Source organism: Lipotes vexillifer, unplaced genomic scaffold, assembly GCF_000442215.2.
Source record: "Lipotes vexillifer unplaced genomic scaffold, Lipotes_vexillifer_v1.1 scaffold581, whole genome shotgun sequence".
NCBI classification, from domain to species: Eukaryota; Metazoa; Chordata; class Mammalia; order Artiodactyla; family Lipotidae; genus Lipotes; species Lipotes vexillifer.
Genome location: NW_006788182.1, coordinates 410,066 through 422,687, shown reverse-complemented (window position 1 = coordinate 422,687; position 12,622 = coordinate 410,066).

Genomic DNA, 12,622 nt, shown 5'->3' with positions numbered 1-12,622 from the left:
CACAACAAAAGCCACCACAGTGAGAAGCATGCACACCACAATGAAGAGTAGCCCCTTCTCACTGCACTAGACAAAGCCCCCGCGGAGCAACGAAGACCCAATACAGCCAAAACTAAATTAATTAATTACTTAAAAAAAACAAAACACACAAACACATGGAGGCTAAACAATACACTACTAAATAACCAAGAGATCACTGAAGAAATCAAAGAGGAAATCAAAAAATACATGGAAACAAATGACAATGAAAGCACAATGACCCAAAACCTATGGGATGCAGCAAGAGCAGTTCTAAGAGGGAAGTTTATAGCAATTCAATCTCACCTCAAGAAATAAGAAAAATCTCAAATAAACAATCTAATCTTATACCTAAAGCAACTAGAGAAAGAAGAACAACAACAACAACAAAAATACCCCAAAGTTAGTAGAAGGAAAGAAATCATAAAGATCAGAATAGACATAAATTAAATAGAAACAAAGAAAACAATAGCAAAGATCAACAAAACTAAAAGTTGGTACTTTGAGAAGCTAAACGAAATTGATAAGCCACTAGCCAGACTCATCAAGGAAAATATGAGAGGATTCAAATCAATAAAATTAGAAATGAAAAAGAATAAATTACAACCAACACCGCAGAAATACAAAGGATCATAAGAGACTACTACAAGCAACTATATGCCAATAAAATGGACAACCTGGAAGAAATGGACAAATTCTTGGAAAGGTACACACTTCCAAGACTGAACCAGAAAGAATTAGAAAATAGGCAGACCAATCACAAGTAATGAAATTGAAACCATAATTAAAAATCTTCCAACAAACAGAAGTCCAGGACCAGATGGCTTCACAGGCAAATTCTATCAAACATTTAGAGAAGAGCTAACACCCATTCTTCTCAAACTCTTCTCCCAAGCTCGTTCTACGAGGTCACCACCACCCTGATACCAAAACCAGACAAAGATATCAGCAAAAAAGAAAATTAGTGACCAATATCACTGATGAACATAGATGTAAAAATCCTCAACAAAATACTACCAAACAGAATCCAACAGCACATTAAAAGGATCATACACCATGATCAAGTGGGATTTATCCCAGGGATGCAGGAATTCTCTAATACATGCAAATCAATGTGATACACCATATTAACAAATTAAAGGATAAAAACCATATGATAATCTCAGTAGATGCAGAAGAAGCTTTTGACAAAATTCAACACCAATTTATGATAAAAACTATCCAGAAAGTGGACACAGAGGGAACCTACCTCAACATGATAAAGGCCATATACGACAAACCCATAGAAAACATCATTCTCAATGGTGAAAAACTGAAACCATTTCCTCTAACATCAGGAACAAGACAAGGATATCCACTCTCACCACTATTATTCAGCACAGTTTTGGAAGTCCTAGCCATGGTGATCAGAGAATAAAAAGAAATAAAAGGAATACAAATTGGAAAAGAAGAAGCAAAACTGTCACTGTCTGCAGATGACATGATACTATACATAGAAAATCCTACAGATGTCACCAGAAAACTACTAAAGCTAATCAATGAATTTGGTAAAGTTTCAGGATACAAAACTAATGCACAGAAATCTCTTGCATTCCTATACACTAACAATGAAAGACCACAAAGAGAAATTAAGGAAACAGTCCCATTTTACCATTGCAACAAAAAAGAATAAAATACCTAGGAATAAACCTACCTGAGGACACAAAAGACCTATACTCAGAAAACTATAAAACACTGATGAAAGAAAGCAAAGATGATACAAACAGATGGAGAGATGTAACATGTCCTGGACTGGAGGAATCAATATTGTGAAAGTGACTATTCTACCCAAAACAATCTACAGGTTCAATGCAATCCCTATCAAGCTACCAATGGCATGTTTCACAGAATTAGAACAAAAAATTTTACCATTTGTATGGAAACACAAAAGACCCCAAATGGCCAAAGGAAACTTGAGAAAGAAAAACGGAGCTGGAGGAATCAGGCTCCCTGACTTCAGATTATACTACAAAGCTACAGTAATCAAGACAGTATGGTACTGGCACAAAAACAGAAATATAAATCAAGGAAACAGGATACAAAGCCCAGAGTTAAACTCACGCACCTATGGTCACCTAATCTATGACAAAGGAGGCAAGAATATCCAATGGAGAAAAGACAGCCTCTTCAATAAGTGGTGCTGGGAAAACTGGACAACTACATGTAAAAGAATGAAATTAGAACACTCCCTAACACCATACACAAAAATAAACTCAAAATGGATTAAAGACCTAAATGTAAAACCAGACACTATTAAACTCTTAGAGGAAAACACAGGAAAGCACTCTTTGACAAAAATCACAGCAAGATCTTTTTTGACCCACCTCCTAGAGTAATGGATATAAAAGCAAAAATAAACAAATGGGACCTAATTAAACTTAAAAGCTTTTGCACAGCAAAGGAAACCATAAACAAGATGAAAGACAACCCTCAGAATGGGAGAAAATATTTGCAAATGAAGCAACTGACAAAGGATTAATCTCCAAAATATACAAACAGCTCATGCAGCTCAATATCAAAAAAACAAACAACCCAATGAAAAAATGGGCCGAAAACCTAAACAGACATTTCTCCAAAGAAGACATACAGGGGCTTCCCTGGTGGCACAGTGGTTGAGAATCCGCCTGCCAATGCAGGGGACATGGGTTTGAGCCCTGGTCCAGGAAGATCTCACATGCTGCAGAGCAACTAAGCCCATATGCCACAACTACTGAGCCTGTGTTCTAGACCCTGTGAACCACAAGTACTAAGCCCACATGCTGCAACTACTGAAGCCCATACACCTAGAGCCCATGCTCCACAACAAGAGAAGCCATCGCAATGAGAAGCCCACGCACCAAAATGAAGAGTAGCCCCCGCTTGCCACAACTAGAGAAAGCCCACGCACAGCAACAAAGACCCAACACAGCCAAAAATAAATAAATAAAATAAATTTATTAAAAAGAAAAAGACAACATACAGGTGGTCAACACACACATGAAAAGATGCTCAACATCACTAATTATTAGAGAAATGCAAATCAAAACTGCTAATCAGAATGGCCATCATCAAAAAAATCTACAAACAATAAATGATAGACAGGGTGTGGAGAAAAGGGAACCCTCTTGCCTGTGGATGGGAATGTAAATTGGTATAGTCACTCTGGAGAACAGTATGGAGGTTCCTTAAAAAACTAAAAATAGAACTACCATATGACCCAGCAATCTCACTACTGGGCATATACTTTGAGAAAACCATAATTTAAAAAGAGACATGTACCCTAATGTTCATTGCAGCATTATTTACAATAGCCAGGATATGGATGCAACCTAAATGTCCACTGACAGATGAATGGATAAAGATGATGTGGTACATATATACAATGGAATATTACTCAGCAATAACAAGGAATGAAATTGGGTTCCTTGAGATGTGGATGGACATGGAGTCTGTCATACAGAGTGAAGTAAGTCAGAAAGAGAAAAATAAATATTAATATTAATGCATATATGTGGAATGTAGGAAAAAGGTACAGATGAACCTATTTGCAGGGCACGAACAGAGGTGTAGATGTAGAGAACGGACTTGTGGACAAAGGGGGGAAGTGGGTGTGGGATGAATTGGGAGATTTAGAATGACATACATACAGTACCATGTGTAAAATAGATAGCTACTGAGAACCTGCTGTATAGCACAGGGAGCTCAGCTCAGTGCTCTGTGACAACCTAGATGGGTGGGATGGGGGGGTGTTGGAGGGAGGTCCAAGAGGGAGGGGATATATGTATACATATAGCTGATTCACTTTGTTGTACAGCAGAAGCTAGCACAACATTGTAAAGTAATTATACTCCAATAAACACACATACACACACACACACACACACACACACACACACACAGAAAGAATTTGGAAATAAAAGGACAGAGAGATAGATTGGATAAACTCTACCAAAAGAAAAGCAAGACTAGCAATATAGAAATAAGATGAAATAGAATTTAATGTAAAATGCATTTAATACAATAAAAGTGATATATTTTATAAGAATTATAATCCACCAAGATTTAACAGTTATGAACCTTTATGAAACAAAGAGCATGATATTGAAATGTATTAGGAATATGAAGAGAAATTGTCAAATCCACAATGATAGGGAAGGCTTTAACATGACTTCTAAAGAAACTTACAGATCAAATGGACAAAAGAGTAAGAACTCAGATGATTTAATAATATGATAAATAAGCCTGTTATTAGATTTATAATATTTTGTACCACACAGAAAATACATATTTTTCTCAAATATCACTAACACTTATAAAATTGACTAGCCCCAATGAAACTCTCAATATTTTAGGGCAGTGTTACTCAAAGTGTAGTGCCCATACCAGTGTTGATCTACAAAGTATTATAATTCCAGAAGGAGGAAGGAGCTTATTCCAGAAAATAAATCATTTAAGTCACTCAACACATCATGTGTGATCAACTGACTTTTTCTTCTTTCTTTTCTTTATTTTGTTTAACCAAAATATTCATTTTGAAGGAATGAAGCATTGATTTCTGTCCTGGGTAAACACCATATCATAATGAAGATGGGTAATTAAAACATAAAAAAACAAGCATTTAATAATAAAAGAACTGGAGGAATAAAACATTATCCATTGAGAAGTTTTTAAATTCTTTAGTGTTTTGAGGACCCTCCATAGTGGCTGTACCAATTTAGATTCCCAGCAGCAGTGCACGAAGGTTCCCTTTTCTCGGAGAAAGACAAATATTGATACCATTTGATTTCACTTACATGTGGAATCAAAGAAAACAAAATAAATGAACAAAAAAAACAGAAACAGGCTCATAGACACGAAGAACAAGCTAGTGGTTGCCAGAGGGGAGAGGGGTGGGGGAGAGAGGTGAAATAGATGAAGGCGATTAAGAGGCACAAACTTACATTTATAAAATAAGTCACAGGGATGTAATGTACAGCACAGGGAATATAGTCAACAATATTGTAATAACTCTGTATGGTGATAGATGGTAACTAGACTTACTGTGCTGATCATTTTGTAACGCATAAAAATATCAAATCATTATGTTGTACATCTGAAACCAACATATCGTATATTAATCCTAGTTCAATTTAAAAATAATAAAATTAGGGGCTTCCCTGATGGCGCAGTGGTTAAGAATCCGCCTGCCAATGCAGGGGTCACAGGTTCAAGGCCTGGTCCAGGAAGATCCCACATGCCACCTAGCAACTAAGCCTGTGCACCACAACTACTGAGCCTGTGCTCTAGAACCTGTGAGCCACAACTACTGAGCCCACATGCCACAACTACTGAAGCCTGCATGCCTAGAGCCCGTGCTCCACAACAAAGAAGCCACGACAATGAGAAGTCCACACACCACAATGAAGAGCAGCCCCCGCTCACTGCAACTAGAGAAAGCCTGTGCGCAGCAACAAAGACCCAACGCAGCCAAAAATAAAATAAATAAAATAAATAAATTTATAAATAAAAATAAAATTAAATTGAGGAATTAAAAAAATAAAATCAATAAAATTCTTTTAAAAATAAATCGGGAGTTTAAAATATAAGAACTTCAAAGCTAAATCAGATTCTTTAGAAATTAATGGCAATAAGAGCACAATATTTCATAATATATGGAATGTGGTCAAAGGGGTAATCCAAAGATATCACATGGCCTTAAATGTATTTCCAATGTGATTGAACATAAACTAATTAAAAACTCAATTTAAAAAGTCAAGAAAATTATAAAACAAACATATTAAAACAGTAGACAAAAGGCATAAAGATAAATGAAATTAATAAACTGGAAAAGAAAAGAGTAGACTTTGATCAATAAAACTTAAAGGTGATTCTTGGAAAATGCCATCAAGTAAGCATAGCTCAGAAAAATATGACTGCAGGAAAAGAAAAAACAAAAGCCTTGCCAAGGCTGAGAAAGAAGCTGGACAACCAAGAAACTGTGAGACTGAAGTTCTGGAGGACCAGATTGTGGCTGCGATGTTAGTTTTAAGAGGATGGGGAAATTCCTAACTGCAGGCTGAGATATTTGCTTCTGATGACATTAGATAATACACAGTGAGAAAAAGACAAAGAAGGTACCCCAGGTTTTGGCTCAAAATAAGAGAAAAATAAGAGATATTTTATGACTATGGTAAATGATTCTCTTACTGTCTATATTCACTAAGCTGAGATCCACTTTGAGAAGTTCATTTTGCAGGCTGACAAATTAAAATGCCTGTTGAGTTCACACACTCTCCAGATTTCTTATATGAAAATTATAGCACTGATGAAAAAGAGTGGATTCATGACCCACAGGATGTAGATACTATCAAGGAACAAGAAATGGAGAACTCCGACTCTCCACAGCCCTAAACAATTCACACTCCATGTGCCTTGCTGCTTCCTGGGCATCTTGGAAGTAATACAGCAATCTCCATTATATCTCACCCTTCTCTGTTATTCTATCAATGTCTGAAAAATTAGTACCCAAGAAGGAGATATGCAGAATCAGATTAGGGAAGAAAGTAGTCCCAGCTAGAAGGGATTGCAAAAATGTGCTAATCTGTCATAGGCACACTCACCTGAGATAATGCATTCAAAGTATTAGAACAGGCAGACAGATACGGCTCTGAAAATCGTCTAGGTTGTTTAATAGAAACCTGGATCTAATCTTGGCCCAGGCAGCACTCACGTCTAGAAATCCTGGGCCCAATAAAGCAGATGACATTCAAAGGCTGCAGAAGATAGTTAAATTATATCCATTAAATTATATCAATATTATTCTTGCTCATTTCTTTGACCCTTTCATTTTGTGTGTGTATAAACTTCTGTTACCTATATGTGTTACCATATGTAACATGTGTATGTTACATAAATATATATGTATACCTGAATACATATACATGTGTATATAAACTTCTCTTATTTCCTTTAGGGATCAGTTAGCAAGGAAAGACCTGAATACTTAAAAAGGAGTTCTCCTGGATGACCGAGATTTTTTTTTTTTTCCTGGTGTGCAGCAGCTTGGGAAACAGCTGAAATAAAAATGGGATGGGAATGAAAGAATTCTAGGGGTAGGTGGACCCAGCTGGCAGTACAGGACGAGTTGAAGTAAACTGGGCATAGTTTGTGCAGTAATCAAGGCTCATGAAAGTCATTATATATAGAGTTGACTTTCTCTGAAGTTTTCAGAAATAAATCAATAATAAAACCTCATTTGATTTGTAGGATCTAAAAAAAACAACTCTGGGACAAGAGCAGAATGACTCTAACCAGTACATCAGAGTGTTATGAGCTTATGGAGAGCCTCCCACTCAATTCCTAGACCACAGTTCTGAGGCTCTCGTATAAAGGAAAGTCTCCTGCTATGATACTATGACCCATGGAAAAAGAAAGCTTTTATGGTAGGAATACCAAGCAAAAGCCAATGGATCCTACCCTGTCTTCTGTAATAATCAAAGGCAAAGCTGCTTTCTGGGTCAAATTGAAGATTAGTACCACCATTAAAGAGTTCAAAGATGCAAATATGTTGATTCCTATTAATTTCTACTCAAATTCCTGGTAGAACTAATACTAAGTCTGATGGGTTTTAAAGAAGGCTAGTGGAACTTACAAAAATTAACTTCAAATAGATTAAAGACTGAAAGATCTGAAATCATAAAACTCCTAGAAGAAAACATAGGGGGATAGCTCCTTGATATTGGTATTGGCAATGATTTTTTTGGATATGACAACAAAAGTACAAGCAACAGAAGCAAAAACAAAATGGGACTACACCAGAGTAAAAAGTTTTTGCACAGTGAAAAAAAGCATAAAAATGAAAAGGCCACCTACAGAATGGGAGAATATATTTTCGAATCATGTATCCAATAAGGAGTTAATATCCACAATATATAAGAAACTCACATAACTCAACAGCCAAAAAAAACAAAAAAAACATATGCACACACACAAATTTTAAAATGGGCAAAGGACTTGAATTTTTCCAGAACAGATGTCCAACATCTGTTGGATGTTTTCCAGAACTTGTCCAACAAGTTTATGAAAAGGTGCTCAACATCACTCATCATCAGGGAAATGCAAGTCAACCATAAGGAGTTATCAGCTCATACCTCTTAGGATGCCTTTTATCAAAAAGACAAGAAATAAATCTTAGCAAGGGGGTGGAGAAAAGGGAACCCTTGTGTACTGTTGATGGAACTGTAAGTTGGTACAGCCTCTATGGAAAACAGTACGGAGGTTCCGCAAAAAAATAAAAAATAGAACTACCCCGGGCTTCCCTGGTGGTGCAGTGGTTAAGAGTCTGCCTGCCGATACAGGGGACACGGGTTCGTGTCCCGGTCCAGGAAGATCCCACATGCCACGGAGCAGCTGGGCCCAGGAGCCATGGCCGCTGAGCCTGCGCGTCCGGAGCCTGTGCTCCACAACAGGAGAGGCCACAACAGTGAGAGGCCCACGTATCGCGAAAAAAAATAAAGAACTACCATATGATCCAGCAATTCCACTTCTGGGTTTATATCCAAAGGAAACAAAATGAGTTCTCAAAGAGATGTCCCATTTTCTTTGCAGCATTATTCACAACAGCTAAAATACAAAAACAACCTAAGTGTCCATCAATAGATAAATGGATAAAGAAGATGTGGTATATACATACAATGGAATCATTCAGTCATGGGAAAGAAGTAAATCCTGCCAGTTACAACAACATGGATGAATTGGAGGACATTACCCTAAGTGAAATAAGTCAGACAGAGAAAGACAAACTGCACAATCTCACTTAAATGTGAAATCTTTAGAAATAATAAATAAATAAATAAAATTCATAGAATCCAAAAATGATCATTACCAGGGCCTGAAGGATCAGGCGGGGAAGAGCCACAAACAAAGGGGCACAAACCCTCAGTCATAAGACAAGTTAGTCCTGGGGATCTAGTGTACAGCTTGGTGACTATAGATAATACTGTACTGTATTCTTGAAATTTACTAAGAATAGATCTTAAGCATTCTCACCACACACACAAAAAGATACCACATGAGGTGATGGATGAGCTAATTAACCTGATTGTGGTAATCATTTCACATTATACACTCTAAATATGTATAAGTTTATTTGTCAATTTATCCAATAAAGCTGGGAGAGAGGGCAAAGAATACTGGTGAAATATTTCAAACTTAAAGAAACAGTCACTCCATTGTGGCTGCTATTTATACACCCAGATACCACAAATGGCCAATGCATCTTTGCAGTTTTAATACATAGAGAACACAGAAGTAATCTGTCATTTGTTCCTGCATGACATATATAACTTTCACCTTTGGAATGCCGTTTGACACCATTTAATCTACAGGGGCCTTAACCATCTCATTATCCCTTAGGACTTCACACCAGCTCAGTACATTAGCAATGTCATGCTGATAGGTCCTTGAAATAAGTAGCAAGTACCTTCCATGTTTTAGTGGGAAAGATCTGTCATTTCAGAGTGGACGATGCAGGAAGAGCCTAGAAAATACTTGCGCCATGCATAGTTTTTATGGGAGTTCCCCACTGCAGACAAGATTCTTAACAGAGTCAAGAGAACATTTTATTGCTGACAATCACCTTCCTTCTCTGGCCAGCCCAGTCCTCCCTAAGTGGACTAATAAATTATAAGGCCATGATGACCAGGGCAGAGGATATATATGGGCTCAATAGCATGGACTTCACTCACCAAGTCTAACTTGGTTACTCCAATGCTGAACTCCCAACTCTCAAGTGGAAACTGACATTATCCTCCATCATAAATGGGGTAGCAATTTATCCTCAAAAAACAGACATATTAGGGATTTGGATTTGTTTCCCTGCTCATCACACAACTGCAAGCACCACCTTTGGTGGATATACTAAATCTCTTATGCATTATTATGGTGTCCTACGTAATAATGCCTCTGATTGAGGGACACACTTCACAATGGAAGTGAGGCAATAATCTGATGCCCATGGAAGGAACCGGCCAAATCATTTTCCTATTAGTTTTGACTTATGATGGGCTTTCACAATGATATATACTTCTTGTGGTTCCTGCAGGAATTTTTTAAATTATCTTTTCATTTTTGTGTAAAATATGACAAATGATTAAAAGTTTAAAAATTATATCACCATATTATTAAATATTGCATTTAAGATTCATTTTTATACAATCTTTAATAATTCATAATACAAAAAGACTTGCACATTTAACAAGTGACATGCTATTTAATTTGTTTTAAGATACATATGAATATCTAACTGTATTATACATATTAAAAATTGATATTATATCATGTTTGATTTGGAACCCAAATGTAGCTCTCTGTAAATAACACATTGTTGGATATAATCATGACAAAATTTCTCTCTTAATACAGAGGATGCTTAATGTACTACATAACAGTTTTAATTAGCTGAATGCCACTTAAAGCTTTGGTAAGATCATCTTGAGGTAAATTTGCTGAATTAATGTCGTTAACTCATATTTCAACATCAAGCTTCATCTCTCGCACTTTTTAACTGTCCATTATGGGTATTAATTAAATAACAAGCACCTATAAAGCATGTCATTTAAAACTATATAGTGGCCAAAACCATGAAGCAGGTTTTGAGGACACTGACCTGATTGCCATTAACCACAGAGATGCCCGCTCCATATATACTCAAAAGTACCAAAACTGTTCCATTTCCAAAAGGAAAACTAGACAATGTTAAATATTTTAATAAATACTTAAGCAAATACTATTACTATGTCTAACAACACAGACCTTCTTGGATACATCTTTGAATCCTGGGAGTTTGTGAACCACCAGATGGGAAATGTTAGTGTGTGTACTTTATCACTTAAGACTCAGCCATGATACCAGCTCTGAGACACAAGCTGGGCTGCTACATTACAGATGTCATTAAGCTCTGACAAGGGACCAGATGAATATTCTCACAGCTGCACACTGTCACACGTCTGACAATCAAGGCATGGAAGGGGGAGTGGCACCTCTACCTGTTTACACTTACCTTGAGTAACTCCAAAAAGGATTTGAGACAGCTTGCAAAAAATAAAATTTGAGAACATTAGTTCCAAAATAAGTAAACGAGGCAGTTAGGTTTAGGATAAAGGAAAAATAAGGGTAAATAATTGAGTATTCTAGAAATGTTAATACCTAAGGGAAGAATGTTTACACTAGAAAACACAGTAAAGGTCAATTCTATCTCAATAAAGGTGAAGGGAAAAAAAAATATTCTCCTGATTTGGTACAGAGACAGCCACTAGGCCACTTTGGAATCATCAAGCCACTAAGACAGGAATCAAAGAAGGAAGTTACCTGGTGTGATTGACTGGCTCCATGGGAAATAGGGTAGCTACTCTGAAACGGAAACTAAACATTTCAGGGAGTTTTGGAGACTGGAGGAGATCCTGTGACCATACTCCCCTCTCTTTGTCCAAACTCTCCTGATGAAATTAGTGAGACAAGCTGGGATATAGTAAACAACACCAAACATCACATTCAGATTGAATCACATTCACCTGAAGCTGCCACAATACCACGTGCTGCCAGGAAAATTCCTTGTTTTCTTGATCAAGGAAACAAGAGCACGTTAACATTGGGCATATTAAAAGACAACCCAAATCCTTAGAGACAAGAACACCAATGGCTTAGATACCTCAAGAATAAAGATAAGTCCACTACAAGGGGGAAAAAAACACAAAAAAATGAGGTCCTAAGACAAACAGAACACAGAATTGGCAGTCAGAAATCCAAATTCAAGAAAGTCTTGTGACCAATAACAAAAATGAGGGTTGTGGCTTCCTTCTATTTTTCATTGCTTACTATTTGAACGTAATTATCATCCCTTTTCCTTATCTTTATAAACAGGAATTATTTTTTCCTTCTTTTTCCTCCTATTTCCATTGACCATTGTGTATAGAGTGTGGTGGTGTTTATGGCATTTACATTGTCATTTTGTACATAGATTGAAGAATTTTGATATGGGAACACGACAAACTGGAGAAATAATGGCACAACCCAAGGAGCCCAAATTTAGGGAAACAGTGACAGATGATACTTCCTCAAGATACAGTAAACAGATATGACTTTGGGTTGTCTCCAACAAGTGAGAACAGCAGTGATACCTATACTATCAAATTCACCACCTGATCACAGCTGATGACTTAGGGGCAGACACAGGATCCAAGCTGAGATGGTAAAATTCTCTCCCAGGAATCTGAAGCTTGGAGTGGAGAGCACAGGGACTGAGATTTGAGTTGCATTAACAGCAAAGACCCACGGAGCAGGTCCACAGATTCTTCTGCTGTGGAATGCAAGAATGGTCCACTGCCACTGTCCTTTCTCTCTTTAATCAACAGTGCCTTCAATTTCTGAGATATTCCAATTTCCTTTCACTAAATTCCTATGTTGTTAATGTCATTTATGCTTTAGAGGGGCTTAAGTGAGAGCTGTGAATTTTACTTCTTACAAATATAACTAGTACAAAGTAAAATTCTAATCAAATTTTCAACATGATTTTTTATTAAAGCTAATTTTAAAATTCACCTGGCAAACG